The sequence below is a fragment of the Zalophus californianus genome, chromosome 4 (genome assembly GCF_009762305.2).
Source record: "Zalophus californianus isolate mZalCal1 chromosome 4, mZalCal1.pri.v2, whole genome shotgun sequence".
NCBI classification, from domain to species: Eukaryota; Metazoa; Chordata; class Mammalia; order Carnivora; family Otariidae; genus Zalophus; species Zalophus californianus.
The window spans coordinates 104130762-104144617 of NC_045598.1; the positions used below are offsets into that span (position 1 = coordinate 104130762).

The 13856-nt window shown below is 40.6% G+C and overlaps 1 protein-coding gene and 3 non-coding genes across 5 annotated transcripts in view; 1 reads left to right on the top strand and 3 right to left on the bottom strand.

Annotated features, from left to right (window-relative positions):
* Positions 1-12403, bottom strand: part of LOC113931120 (myomegalin) — a 44953-nt gene extending 32550 nt beyond the window's left edge. The window contains exon 1 of one of the 2 annotated variants that reach the window (XM_027608918.2): positions 12142-12403. The gene's annotated coding sequence lies outside the window, so the exon portion shown is untranslated. The remainder of the gene's footprint in view (positions 1-12141) is intronic. The other variant, XM_027608912.2, reaches the window with a different exon arrangement.
* Positions 4729-4802, bottom strand: TRNAN-GUU. The gene has a single exon. It is a non-coding gene; the product is annotated as a tRNA-Asn (tRNA).
* Positions 6867-6938, bottom strand: TRNAH-GUG. The gene has a single exon. It is a non-coding gene; the product is annotated as a tRNA-His (tRNA).
* A 997-nt stretch (positions 12404-13400) lies between the features above and the next one.
* On the top strand, positions 13401-13472 carry TRNAE-UUC. Its single transcript has one exon. It is a non-coding gene; the product is annotated as a tRNA-Glu (tRNA).
* Positions 13473-13856: the final 384 nt, after the last annotated feature.

Here is a 13856-nt window from a genome sequence, read left to right on the forward strand (position 1 = left end):
TCCATCCCAGGACCCTGGGATCATGACCTGAGTCAAAGGCAGATGCTTAACCACCTGAGTCACCCAGGCGCCACTAAGCGAAATAATTTTTAATATATTTTATTTAGCTTGATATATCCAAAATTTTACCATTTCAACATGTGTCACTGACTATCAGGTTAGCAGTATGGTTCCAGGCTATTTAGCTAAAATTGGAATTGTTGGGTCACAGGATATATACACATATGCTTATTTCCCTATCTATATTTATATCTATTTCTATGTTTATATTTACGGTCACTTTAAGTGGATAGTGTCAAATAATTTTCCAAAACTGTTGCACCAAATTACATTCCCATTCGAAGTGAACGAGACAATTATCAGTACATAAATTCACTCTCATAAACTGCTGATCTTTAAACAAAGTCTCTCTCCAAAAAATTATATTAAAACAAAATAGGTGAGAGGGGAGAAAAGAAAACACAATCAGAGAATAATGGATCTCTCTCTCTTTCCCCTTCTTTCTTTTTATTCCATAAGCTGATATTCTGGAATCTGTAAAAGGACTAAGCAGTCTGCCCTGGGAGCAATTTCACTGGGTCATGAAGGAAACCAATTTCAGTGATTTGGAGGTTTTCTGAATAGAATTGGAAGTTTAGCTAAAAACTGTACATGACAAGTTATCCCTACCAGTAGTCCATCTGTTGAAATCAGATTTGTATCTTTTCCTCTTCAGAATTTTTAAGCTGTCAGTGTTTCGTCAAAATTCTGCTTCAAATGGAGCTAATTTGACCATGAGAGGCTCAGTTTCTTTTTGATACATCAATTCGATGTTACCACCTGATAATGGTTCTGTACCAACATTTAAACACATGAGTATTAGTGGAAGCAGGTCAAAAAAAAGTATGAGTATAATTACAGATATCCTAAGAAGTGCTGAACGCACTTCATACCCAGTTTCTAGTCAGTGGAGGCCTAAATAGGATAATAGGCTCAAGAATCACTTTGATCAACCGTAGCTAACAGGTGAACTTTTTTAATTGACTGATTGATTGTTTAAGTCCTCACTTCAAAAAGGTAAAATGGCTTTTGTATGGCTGGCCAGTAAATTATTAAAGGGTAATTTTACTGTTCTGGACTATTCTAATTAATAGAATAGTCTTGTTAATCTGTGGAGTATCTAAAGCTTAAGCTGTTTTGTTATTTGAACCAAAGTCAGTGATAACTTTAAATCACATGTTCTAGTTTAAGAACAACAAGCCAGAATAGAAATTCTCATACATTACAAACCGGTAAAATTCTTAGCATGTTAGGTTCTTTTTTTTTTTTTAAAGATTTTATTTATTTATTTGACAGAGAGACACACAGTAAGAGAGGGAACACAAGCCGGGGGAGTGGGAGAGGGAGAAGCAGGCTTCCCGCTGAGCAGGGAGCTCGATGCAGGGCTCAATCCCAGGACCCTGGGATCTTGACCTGAGCCGCTTAACGACTGAGCCACCCAGGCGCCCCAGCATGTTAGGTTCTTAATAAGATATGAGTAATTGCTTTTTTCTTTTCTTTTTTTTTTTTGTAGTAGTAGTTAGAATGGCCACATGACCATGGTCCAGGCAGCATTTTGATGTGAGCAGGGGAAAGTCATTTGATTACTCAGAAATAATAATGTCAGAATATCACATAGAAAAAGCACAAAATAATTACCTATCGAAGTTGAAAGGAGCCAAATACTCTCTGAAAATTTAAGCATAAATAGTAAAATTTCTTTTTTTTTGGTTGAAATACTTAATTTCTCGGGGTGCCTGGGGGGCTCAGTCATTAAGCATCTGCCTTCAGCTCAGGTCATGATCACAGGGTCCTGGGATCGAGCCCTGCAATGGGCTCCCTGCTCAGCGGGAAGCCTGCTTCTCCCTCTCCCCCTGCTTGTGCTCTCTCTCTCCCTGTGTCTCTCTCTGTCAAATAAATAAATAAAATCTTAAAAAAAAATTTAAAAAAAAGAAATACTTAATTTCTCTTATTTTCAATTCATGTAAGTGATTATTAGGATCCAAAAACCAATCTGGGCAGTACCTCCTTTGAATTGTTAGAAACCTAATCTGTCTATACCCTTTAGAAGAAAACAAATTATACCAATTAGTTTCCTTAGAAAACAATTTATAATTATACAATGGAAAAATCTCCTAAAACTATTGGGAATTCTAAAAGAACTAATTGTAGAAAGTAATAACACCATTGAAAGGAAAAGAGGCAATGGCATTTATTAAAAATGCTTATCAGTGAGGAAAATAAAAGGAAATAACTATGTACCATTAAGTGTATGGAGAAGACACACTGCTGGAAATCTAAGTAATTTTGTGATAGCCTTTTCAGTGCAGTAGGGCCTTCTCAGACAGAGTCTTTTGCATTATGCTCACTGAATTTTATTGGTTTTTAAAAATCCATTTTAAGAGGATTTTTCTTCTTTTTTTAATAAAAGAATGAACTAGTTAACAGTTCTGGAAATTATTAAATCCTGGTTTATATAACTGCCAGAAACCCTATTTGTTGACTTAATTGCTTATTGTAATGACATACATATCATTTTCCTCCTCTCTTTAGCCTGATTTAAACAGTTGTGAAATTATTCTATCATTTAGTAACTTCAGTATAGACTACATAAACAGACTAATGGATACCAGAAATTCAGTTTCCTTTCTTTTCTATGATCTCCATTATGTAAAGCAATTTATTAAAGTCAAGAGTTCTTAGGGGAGAATCACCATGTGTTGAGATCATTCTTGTTATAGATAGTATTCCACTTTTGGACCCATAGAATTTTATCTAGTGTAGGATCAGATGTGAACAGATTCTCAACACTGTAGACTCAAACACCAGAAAATACCAAAAACTTCAGGACAAAGAGCCAATCATAAAGGATTCACAGAATAGATTATCTGTCATCTACCATCCAACAGAGAATGGATCCTTGTGAACCACCACCCAACAGAGATCTTCTCTGGATGTTCATTTCATAAAAGCAAAACCAGAATTCCACACTGATACCACTGATGGGAGAAAATAATTGACAATGTACAAATGAGAAAGAAAAAGTATTGTCCAAGAATTACACATAGTATGTAAAAGTCATAGAGCTCAATTTCTGCTCTTGAGGTTCAACAGAAAAATCAAGGGAACATGAACCAATGGCTCTAACACAAGGTACCCCTGTCAGATGCAGAATTCTCTTGGCTACAATGATGTGTCTCAGTATGTGACTTTTTGTGGAAATAGCTGCCAAAAACTGTTAGGGAATAATATAGTATGAGTGATGGTTAATTTTATGTGTCAATTTGGCGAGGTCACAGCACCCAGATATTTGGCCAAACAATATTCTAGATGTTCTGGTAAAGACATTTTAGATGAGATTAACATTTAAATCAGTAGACTTTGACCAAAGCAGATTGCCCTCCATAATGTGGAGTGGGCTTCACCCAATCAGTTAAAGGCCTTAGTAGAGAAAGACTAACCTTCCTGAAAGAAGAGAAAATTTTGTCAGCAGAGCGCCTTTGGAGTCAAACTATCCAACTATCTTATCTTTCAGTCTATCTATCTATCTATCTATCTATCTATCTATCTATCTATCTATCTATCATCTATCTACCTACCTACCTATCTGAAGTGCTAAGGATGAATTAGTATGTTGTGTATATTAGTTCTATATTGATTCTGTTTATCTGGAGAAGCCTAATACAGACAACATACTAATTCACCCTTGCTATTTATAGAGAGAGGGGAAGAAGGACAAATGTCTGGGACCAGTGAGTTTTTTCTCCCTCTGGGTAAGCTGCTTGGCACAAAGCTATTAAAGAGGCCCACACTGGCCAGGCTTCTCTGCACATGGTTGACAGGTCTCCACAGAAATCAATTACAGTTATATAAAAATATCTTGGCAGTTTAGTTAAGGAGTAGATGCACAGATATCCTACTGATTAATGCCCACCATGTCATCTGTTGTATCTCCCTGTTAGTTAAGTGAGGAAGACAACACTACCCTTATTAGATGATCAAAGATAAGTGTACAGAAAGTGTGTTGTACTAGCGAGGAAAAGAATTCTCCTAGTAAGAAAAATAAATTGAAGTATAAATTGGTACCACTACAATGGATGGTAAATTTACAGGATTTCTTATTTACATTAAAAAATATACTGTAACTACTATGACAGAGCAATTGCATTTACAGGACTCTATCCTATAGAAATACTTCTGTAAATGGCAAAAGATATGGATACACAGATGATGACTGCAGGATTATTTGATTATCATAAGACCAACTTATTTTTTAAAATAACACATAAAAGATTAAGTAATGTTACAAAGAAATGCCTTCATCAAAACTAATGCGGATGATAATGATAATAATGTTCATGATTCTACTGATAGCATTATTGATTGAGCAATTACCAGATCCAGACACATCCCGCAAGAGGCTATTACACAGCTGAAAAATTGAGGTACCTAAAATTTGTTACTAGCCCCAAGAAACAAGATTCCATTCCACAATACACGCTCTTGAAGACGGATTACATCAAGCCTCTCTTGTTCCTTGTTTCTAGGAACTTCCGCATTTCCTAACTACGTTTCTTCCTGGCAGATCTTCTGGGAGGTCAGGGAGCTCGAGGAGGGGCCCTTATGTCACTTGAAAAGAGGGAAGTGAGGAATCTTGCTCTTTGCCAAGGCGAATCCGCGAGAAACAAACCAATGTAAAAAGGCCCTCACCGTCCCTGGGTGGGCTCGAACCACCAACCTTTCGGTTAACAGCCGAACGCGCTAACCGATTGCGCCACAGAGACGCGATGTGCTCTTTATCTTCATTGTAATAGAGAGTGATCCCTCACTAAACGCAAATGGCTACCAACGTCTGCTGTGTGATTGGGCAGGCTCCAAAGCCTTGGAAAACCGAAGAGATTAGAGTGACAAATCAAGCTGTTCGTCGCGTTTGAAACCGATGCATTAGGGGATTCCGAAACTGGGGCACCCGAATGGCCTCGCCCCACCTTGCCCTTCACCAACCTCAGAAGCCAGAACCTCCGGAGACATCCGGGCCGGCGACCCCACCACCCCTCTACCCACTAGGCTGAGTTGAGGGGGCCCAAGGGAAGCTGAATGCCCAGGGCAATCAATTAGGACTTGCTGAATTAATGCATTTGAGAGTCTGAACTACAAAGGGACAAAGGCTAAACCGTATATATATATGTGTACACACACACATATATATGTTTATGTGTATATATATATATACTCTGATGAACTCTGGTCCTCCAGCTGCAGCCACCTCCTAGGAAGCAGCCTGCTAGAAGTCGGCAGATTTGTAGGAAGTCAGGCTTTTAACTCTAGTAACAATCCAAGAAGCTAAAAAATAAACCTGTGGAACAACTGGCTCAAAATGGCCAGGATCTGATAACTTACAGCTTCCCTAATTTTTATCCCCACTGCAACTTAGGAACAACCAGAGAATGTCAAATATGCACCCTAACCAGTCATACAGGACGCTCAGTTTCTAGTTACCCACCTACAGCTTTCCCATGCCAACAGCCTCCAAAGAGGGTACACCTTAACTCTTCCCTTTTTCCTACTATAAAGCTTTCCCACTCCTCCTGCAGCTTTTGTCTCTTTTTAAATGCAAGTGACCATGGCTGACGCCCTTGCTTCAGCAAGTTCTGTATAAATAGTCTTTGCTTTTCTCCTTTGGTTGGTCATTTTTTCCCATACGTTGTCACCTTTAAACTTTTAATCCTTTGAAGAACTCTGAGAGCTGAAATAGAAAAATGTTTTTAAAAGGGGGAAGTTCTTTTCAAAATGTTTTATTTTGGTCAATTGATTCCGAAGCCTGCAGTGTCCCATGGGCTGGGCAACAGAGGGACCTACAGTGTATCATCTGTGCAGCTTAAGCGCCGAGCTCTCAATTCAAATGCGTTCCATCTTCAGTGGGGTCGATGGGGCCAGTGTGAGGGAGCAGGAAAAGGGTCGGGGCCAAAAGGGAACCTTCAGGAGAATGGAAAAAAGTAGGAGAGGCATGGTTGAGGACAAGGAGACCACCCAAGAGGCTGGTGGAGATGTACTGGCCAGATCCTGAGAGATGAGAATTGTTTTTTAATTTTGTATCAGAAGGGGGGGAAAGGGACAAATGGAGAGAGAGGACCTGAGAGAAAAGTGCAAGAACCTGTAGTTGTTCAAGAACAAAGCAGGAAACTGTTGTGAATATTTTTTGCATCAAAAATATTAAAGGACACATACCAATTGCTGGCAGCCTTGCTGTGTGCTGTGATGGTATGGTGGTTAAGCACTCTGTGTTGTAGTTGCAGCGAGCATGGTTCAAATCTAGGTCACAGCAGTATCTGGCCTTCATCAAGCCTCATTAGGCTGTGCACTTAAGATTGTGCTTTGTATTCTATGTGAATTAGACTTCAATATGTACTATTAGCAAAAAAATTGGGTTGGAGGGGTAGAGAAGGGCATTGAGTTCAGGTTTTATTAGATTTTATTGTAAAATACCCTGTTGAATACAAACTCATAAAAAGCACATTGTCATAGTGTCTAAAAAGGCCCCATCCACATCTGAAATATCTCAACCAGAAAAACGGTTATGCCTACACCGTTACATAAGTGGAAACTACAAATGGTACTTTAATCTTTTGGGATAGTTCTGCGCATGCTCAGATGTAGGGCACGGTTCTGGAAGACCGAATGAATACCTGACCCCAGCTTAGCGCACCGGCGGGTTTCCTCCCGTTCTCCTGACTGCAAAGTATTAGAGGGCCACCGCAAACCCTGATCTTCGGCCACAAAAAGTGGTGAGGGGATTAAAACCAAGGCTAAAACACTTTTCCAATTTTGTCAAGAAAGATGCCAGATACTGCCGTGACTCGGATTCGAACCGAGGTTGCTGCGGCCACAACGCAGAGTACTAACCACTATACGATCACGGCGCGCCATAGACCCGCTGGCATTTGGCGTGCCTCCTTTAATATTTTTGATGTAAAAACATCCACACCTAGATAAAGCTATACAAAATTTCCATCAGCCCAGAAACATCAGTACGGCCCTTTTCAACCAATTCCCACCTACTTACTTCGCTTAAGCAAACCATTCTGCTTTCTTTTTGTTGTTTTGAAAGGACTTTATTTACATTTTAGCAACAAGTTAGATAAGTAACTTTGTTAACTGGCAATCAAGATTTTGAGCCCAAGAGAAAAGAAAAAATTACAAGGCCCCAAACAGGCATAATCATTGTTATTTTTTAAATTAATTAATTTTATTATTTTTTGAAAAGTAATCTCTACACCCAACATAGGGCTAGAACTCATGACCCCGAGCTGAAGAGTCAGATGCTCTACCGACTGAGCCAGCCAGGTGTCGCAAACCACTGTTATTTTTTAAAGTGTTTTTTAAAAAGATTTATTTATTTATTTTAGAGAGAGAGCAAGTAAGGGGGGGGGTGGGTAGGGCAGAGGGAGAGAGACTCCTGAAGCAGAATTCAGGCTAAGTGTGGAGCCCAACTCGGGACTCGCTCCCAGAACCCTTAGATCATGACCTGAGCCAAAATCAAGAAATGGCCCCTCAACCCACGAAGCCACCCAGATATCATACTGTTATTTTCAAATGAACATTTTACATATGTAAAATAAATTCAGTTACAATCTACTATAGCAATGTGAACTGAACTGATTTAAAAGCAACATCATCCAAAGTTCCATGATTATGCATAGTATCCAGGTTTTTATCTTTAATACCATTCCCTACAAAACGAATAAAGATTTCTTAAAGAAATGACTACTTTCAGGAATGGTGCCAGGGAATTACAGAGTGACCATGGGAAAGCTTGGATCAGAAGGCAGTGATTCATTAACAATCCACTAGGATCTTTAAAAAAACACATAGCCAGCTTGAAGGAATTCCCACTGGCATGAGTTTGTGCAGGGGTCAGTAAACTATGGCCTGCTGACCAAATCCCACTCAGAGCTTGTTTAGTAAATAAAGTTTTATTGGAACACAACCATACTACTCATTTATGTATTATCTATGGCTGCTTTTGTGTTACAATGGCAGAGCTGAGCAATTTCAACAGAGACCATATGGCCTACAAAGCCTAAAATATTTACTATTGGGCACTTTACCAAAAAAAGTTCGCTGACCCCAGTCTAGTGGATTGAAAGACTGAATTAAGGAATATTGGAGTCAGTGAAGTCATTTGCATGCTGAAGTATTTAGGTTCAATGATCATGATATAACTTACTTTAAAATGGTTCAACAAAAACATATAATTAAGTAGATATAAATGGTTCAGATTTCTATCTCCACAGGTTAGTGTTGGCTGTTTTTGAAACTCACAGAAGTGAATATATTTTTTTGTGTGTCTGGCTTTTTTCCCCCCATTCAACATAATGTTTTTGAGATGCATCCATGCTGTTGAGTGTATTATTACAGTGTTCTTAATGAGTGTTATTCCTGTGTGTGACCATACAGCTGTTGATGGATACTTGGATAATTTCTAGTTTTGGCCACTGTGAACAAAGCCCTTATACATGTGCATTCATTTTTCGAGTATATACTTTGTAGTGGAATCGCTGGGTCGGGGGATGGGTGTAAATTTAACTTTATTAGGAACTGCCAAACAGTTTTCCAGAATGTGTGATTTTACCTTGTTAACAGCAACAAGGTATAGATACTCTATATTCTTGTCAGCAGTTGGTGTTCTTCCTCTTTAAAAGTTTACCGATTCTTGTGAGTGCATAAAGGTATCTCACTGTGGTTTTAATTTGTGCTTCCCTAATAAATAATGATATAAGCATCTTTCCTTATGTCTTTTGTCCATTTAGAAATTATCTTTTGTGAATAAAGCCTATTCTGGTATTTTGCTAATTTTTAATGTTTTGGCTTTTATTATTGATTTCTAAAAAGTTCTCTGTCCATTCAATATTTAAGTCATGTTCAGATAAGAATATTGCAAATATCTTTTCTTACTCTATGGACTGCCTTTTTACTTTCTTATGGTGATTTTTGATGAACAGAAGTTATTAATTTTGATGGAATCTGATTTATTTTTTTTTATTGTTAAGGTATCTTACTCTGAGACATCTCTCCTGCCCAAGGCTGTAAATACATTTTCCTACATTTTCTTCTAGAAACTTTAATGTTTTAGTTTCCAGCTTTAAAATCTGTGATTAATTTCCTGACCTCAGCACAATACTTAGCCACTTTGGCGAAAGAATCTTTGACTTGCTTGCAGATCACCAACCTCCCAGAAATTTTTATAACCTTTGCTGTAAAAACATTCATAATAGTTTCCTGCTCTGCTCTTTGTTGACTACAGATCTTTGTGTTTCTATCCCTCATGCCTCCTTTTGCCCTCTCTTTCCTTTTCTCTTCTCTTCTCACCCCTACATCTGAGAAAACCAGAAATACCAGAAACTGAGAAGAAAGATCTGATCAATCTGTGCTCAGGAGCACAGGCTCTGCTCAGGTTTGTAAATCTGATTCTGCCCTTGTGTGGCCTTGGAGAAGTAACTCAAACTTTATGTGCCTCAATTCTTTCTTCTGTAAAATGGGGATAATAAGAGTAGCTACTTCATTCTGTCGTTGTTGGCTGTGCCTGAATTTAGTAGCTACTCAGTAATATCATAATCAGTAGAATCATCATCCTCATTGTCATTATTCTCTTCGTTATTTTTGAAAATCATTGTGCTGATATTTTGCACTTTAGTTTTGCTTCTAGAAATTCTTGTAAATGGAATTACGGAGTGTGTATGCTGCTGTATTCTGCATAATGTCTCTGAGTTTTATTTATATTGTGGAGTATATCAAAAGCTCATGCCTTTTTATTGATGAATAGTATCCCATTATATGGGTATACCACAGTCTGTTTACCAGTGTCCTGATAATGGACACTTGAGTAGTTTCTAGTTTGGGCTATTGTGAATAAAAACACTATGAACATTCTTGTTATAATTTTTTCGGTTTGGACATATGTTTTCAGTTCTCTTGGAAGAATATCTAGGTGAAGAATTTATGGGAATAAAGGGATGTTGGTGTATATTTATGTTTAAATGTATGATAAACTGTAAAACCAAAATGGTTATAGCACATTCCCACTAAAAATGTGTGAGAGTTCTGGTTGTTCCACATCTTCACCAAGACTTGGTGTTTTCAGGCTTTATAATTTTAGCCATGCTACTGGGTGCAGTGGTATCTCAATGCAGTTTTAATATCTATTTCCCTAACAACTAATGATATTAAGCACTCTTTTATGTGCTTACTGGTCATATCTTTCTCTCTGAAGTGTCTGTTTAAGCTTTTGCCCATTTTAAAAAATGGGTGTTTCAGTTTTTAATATTGATTATAGGAGGTCATTTTAAATTCTGGAGATAGGGTCTTTGTCAGATATGTTTTGTGAATATTTTTTCTCAGTCTGTGATTTGCCTTTTCACTGAATGGTATCTTTAATGAGAAAACATTTTTAATATTTTTATTATTTTATAATTTTAATATTTTAAGTATGAATATTATTAAAGTTTAATTTAATACTTGATTAAACTAATATTAGTTTAATATTTTAAAATCTAATTTATCATTTTAATATTTAATGGTGTAAAAGTCTAACTTATCATTTCTCTTTTTACTTTTTTTTGTGTAATATTTACTTTGCCTACCACTGGGTCATAAGAATATTCTCATATATTTTCTTCTAAAACTCTGTAGTTGTAGTGTGTATCATTTGGTCTACGATCCAACTCAAATTAGCTTTCACGTATATAGTAAGGTAGGGACTGTAGGTTTTTTCACTATTAGATATCTAGTTGTTCCAATGCTATTTGTTGAAATGATAGTCCTTTCCCCACTGAATTGCTTTAGTGTCTCTTTTTGGAAAATAATTTGACCAGAGGTGGGTCTATTTTAGGTGTCTCAATTCAGTTCTATTTATATATACATGTATCCTTCTGCCACTCCCACACTGTCTTGTTTATAGTAATAAACAGCTTAATAGTAAAGTCTTCAAGTCTTCCAGGCTTGACTTTTTCACACAGCTCAATACAGTTTGAAATGTGTACATACCAAAGTAGCCACCATACAAATCAAGATCTGTGGTCCCTTAACATCTCTCATTTCATTGTAAGACTTATGCCTTCACATATTATGTCTGATCCCTTAGCCAAAGATCCTCTATTGCAGCTTCCAGAAAAAATAAATCTCCAGTTACCTTTAGAGCTGATGGAGAGATGAAATGTCTGCAACACTCAACCATGAATCAAGATTTTTATTGAAAAAAAAGTTCATTTTCTAGGTCTTTGGCTAGAACAAAATTTTCTATTATTTATGACCATGAATACAACATTTGGTTTGGAATTCTCTGTTCTCTGTAGGGAGATAAAGTCCAGGGAGGGTCTCTAACTTACTGGACAGATAGTAGACTGTGAGGTTGAAGTTGGAGGCTGAGTAAGAATTGAGTTTTATTGTATTAGAAAAGATGAGGGGGAGACGCTGAGAAAAGGTCTAAGGAAGAGTAGGTTGGAACTAGAAAGTCGAATACTGGGTCTTGCAGTGATTGTCAGATTTTGTAGAAAGAGGAATTAGAGGTTACCCATCCAAGGGGGAGGGAACGTTAGTGGAAACAACCAATATTTAAAGGCCATTTTATGATGCTTTCTCATTTATACATCATCTTTCTTTTCCATTTTTGTAAAAATGGTAGGCTTCAAGTGCTTGTTCTATGACTTTTAAAATGTGTACTTAAATTAAAAACTATGAAAATTAAATTATTTATCACGAACGTCCTCAATTCTCAACCAACAGTGCATTTAAAATAAAATGGGCCCAGCCTAAGAGACAAACCCACCTGGCTGAAGTGCAGTTCCTGGGTAAGTGTGATTCTCAACTGTAGTTGCTTTCTCTAGTTTCCCCCAGCCCTGGAAGACCTCGTTCAAAAAGAACCAGAAACCATTTCCTTTGCTAAGAGATTTTAAAGTACTTTTACTTCAAGTAAGTGCATTAAAAAAATAAACTTAACCAGTTGCATCCTTAGAATCCACAGAAAGCCCAGGGGGAGACGTTCAAATGCCAAAGGAACAGGGGTGCTTACTCACTGGTAACCAGGCCGAGACTTTGGCTCCCACTGAAGACGGGAACTCGACTCACCTTCAGCAGCGCCAGGACCCCGATTTCATCTTCATGCGGTTTTCAGACGAGGAAAATCGCACGGAGTTCTTCCCTTCCCTTGGCTCTATTTCCACCTCTCCCTCTCTGTCTCTTCCAGAGCGTTCTGGGAACCTAATACTGGGCAGGACCGAGAGGGGAGGCTGCCCTTCTCCTCCCGGTCCCTCCCGCCTGGGCGTCCTGGCAGCTCGGTCGGGCCGGGACGTTAGGGCCCGCGGGGGCGGGCTGCGGGGCCGCGAGGGCAGCGGGGGCGGGGGGGCCGCGAGTTCGCCGCCCGCGTCCGCGCGCATCGCGCACCTGCGCGTCGCCGGCCCCGACGCACTGAATCGACGCCGCCCGGAGCTGGTCCGCTGGCCGCACGCAGGGGCGCAGGGCTCGCACCGGCCAGAGGGGCCGCGCTGAGGGGGCCCGGCGCTGCCCCTGCCCCTGGAGGCCGGGCGCGGAAGAGGCTAGTTTGACGCGCAGAGCGCAGGGAGAGTGTCCACGGCGGCCCAGGCCGGGTCCCGAGGTCAAAGGTCCCAAAGCCTGAAGCGTTAGCGGAGCGGGGCTCGCGAGTGGAGTCCTTCTCGCCGCCTGTACCGGGGGAGTCGTTTGCCGAAAGCGGGCCGCAAGGAGAAGCGTGGCTCCAGGGCCGCGGCCAACGAAAGAAGACACACGAGTTTCCGACCGAGCGGCTGTGTGGCGGGAGCAAGGCCGGCGTCCAAGAGAACAGTTAGGGCCCGAGCGTGCAGAGCGGCGGCGGAGGTAGGGTGGAAGCGCAGGGCGGCGGGTCGTAGGGGGAAGACCCGGGGTCCGGTTCGGGGCCGCCGAACCTTCCCGAAAGCGGTCTCGGTCCGCGCCGCCTCGGCTGCTGCGTCCCCCGGAGTCCGCCGGGTGATGTTGGGGACCCCGGCGTCTGAAGCCGGGCGCCTCCCCCTCCCCCGTCCTCCCGGCGACGTCGTGTCCACACGCGGCCGCCTCGCGAAGGCGCGTCTCCAGGGCAACTCTGAGCGGCGGCCCGGCCGGGCGACTGGTGCCAACTCTCGTGGACCCGGCGGGCCTCGGGGCGGGACCGCTGTCCCGCCGAGCTCTCGGTCTTTCCTGTGGAATTCTTTGAGAAAGCGGGTAGGGAATGGCTTTAGGGGACAATTCCTTAAAAGAGCGGGAGACACGGTAAAAGCAGACCCAGGGGACTTTCTAGAGATCAAGCCAGGGGGCTAACTCTTGTCAGAGGATCTTTTAAAGAGAAGCTGACCTGCAGTTCCCTGGTGGTCTAGTGGCTAGGATTCGGCGCTTTCACCGCCGCGGCCCGGGTTCGATTCCCGGTCAGGGAATGGGTTGTTTGCCTGCATTGAGTGTGATGTGTTTTGCTGTAGTTTGGTTTGTTTTTCCCTTTTCCAAGACTGGCGGGAAAATTGAGTTAACTATTTATTGAGGATACATTCCAGAAGGTAGAACTGCTAGGTGGAATGGAGTGTGAATTTCAAACTCCTATACACTACCCACCAGCCTATAAGCACCAATTAATTGCCCAAAACCTGTATGAGACTTCATTCCCCCACCATTTAAAACTAACACTATAAATGATCAGTCTTTTAAATATAATCTCAAACTTTTTTTTACCACCAGCCAACCTCTTCATAGTTAATTTTCCCATAGACTTTGAGTCCACAAGGGACAAATAAACTGGAAGAACTGCCTAGTTTCTCTGCAGTCTT